Below are 1521 nucleotides of genomic sequence, written 5' to 3' on the forward strand. Positions count from 1 at the left end.
GCACTCAAACCATGGAGTCGTGAGCCCAACTCAAATAAGTCTCTGCCTTTGACTTTGATCATAACCCTTGTCATTGTTTTTCTTATGGGAAAAATTTAAAAATCAGCCAGCACGCTGTCTAGAGCTTCTTATATGCTCTGAAAAACATATGTGCCTTAATTGTTGAGGTGGTTGTTTTAGAAAAAATTAGCATGTCTACAGTGGTTACTAGATGAAGACAAAGATAAAGACTGTGTAAGCCACTGAGTGTCTCAGAGGATCGTAGGGAAAGTGCGTAAATCATTATTAACCATAATAACTTGTGATGAGTGTTAATTGAAGGATTTATTTGATCTGACCCATTTGCACTATCTTATTATGAAATCTAAGTGACTGCAGAATGAGTGCGCAGTTTAGAGACTCTTCCAAGGGCACAGAGAACTAATTCTCTTCCGTTTGAGATCCATGATCTCTGTTCCAGGCTATTATCAAAGGGTTCTAATTCACCATACTAAACAATGATCTCTAAAAATAAAAAAAAAAAAACAAACACAGATCCATGAGAACAAAGGGAAAAAGAAAAGCTGGACATATAAGACAGGAAAGGGACTCACACACGATCTGACGCGTTCCAGGAACTCCAGCACTCGTTCCTACCTTCCTTCGCTTAGTGTTGCGCCTTTTGAACACCTGTGTGCCAATTGTTGAGCTGGATGCTGAGACACAAAGGTATATAAAAGTCATCAAAGGTATCTATTGTTAATGAGCTTTCATTAAAATTAAAAAGAGTAGATGCAACTAGAAAACAAAGTATCCTGATAAGTCTGATGAGGGAGATAAACGGTTATAGGACAAAGGGGAAGGGAGTCCTGTTACCTGAGACCAGCTCTCAGAGATCCAAAGAGTAAACAGAGCCAAAGGCCCTGAGGAGGAAAATCCTGATACCCTTAGGAAAGAGGAAAGCAGGCCAGAGGGCCAGGATGGTATTTGCTGAAGGGGGAGGAAGGTAGAGCATGATTTAGAGATGGATGGATGGACGTCACAGCCTGACAACGTGGTTGCAGGGAATGAGGAAAAAGGAAGCATTTGGATTATGGCTAAATTTAGTCAAAATGAATGGGAAGGCAAGAAGGAAATCAGGAAAAGGAGGAAGAAGAATCAACTAACTTACTGAATGTTGGCCTATATTTTCTTTTTATTTTTTTCTTTTCTTTCTCTGTGTGTGTTTGTGTGGGAAGCTGGGGGTGGGAGGCTAGGGATTAAGCCCAAAGCCTCACACAGGCTAGGCTATCACTCTCCACTTAGCTGCATCTCCAGCCCAAACCTCGATTTTTGTACTATACCCAAGATTGGCACTTCTTTTTCTGGAGTCTGCGCCAACCAAAACCATACTAATTCTATGAAGGGACTAACTATAACAAGGGAGAAGAATGCACAGCTAATTATTGGCTCTAAAAGAGATGAGAAAGCACTCTGCAAGTTATAGAAGTCTGGATGGTTTGAGCAGTTAATCATTTCCTCTCTGTGAGTCAAGAGGAAAAA

The sequence above is a fragment of the Marmota flaviventris genome, chromosome 15 (genome assembly GCF_047511675.1).
Source record: "Marmota flaviventris isolate mMarFla1 chromosome 15, mMarFla1.hap1, whole genome shotgun sequence".
Taxonomy (NCBI): Eukaryota; Metazoa; Chordata; class Mammalia; order Rodentia; family Sciuridae; genus Marmota; species Marmota flaviventris.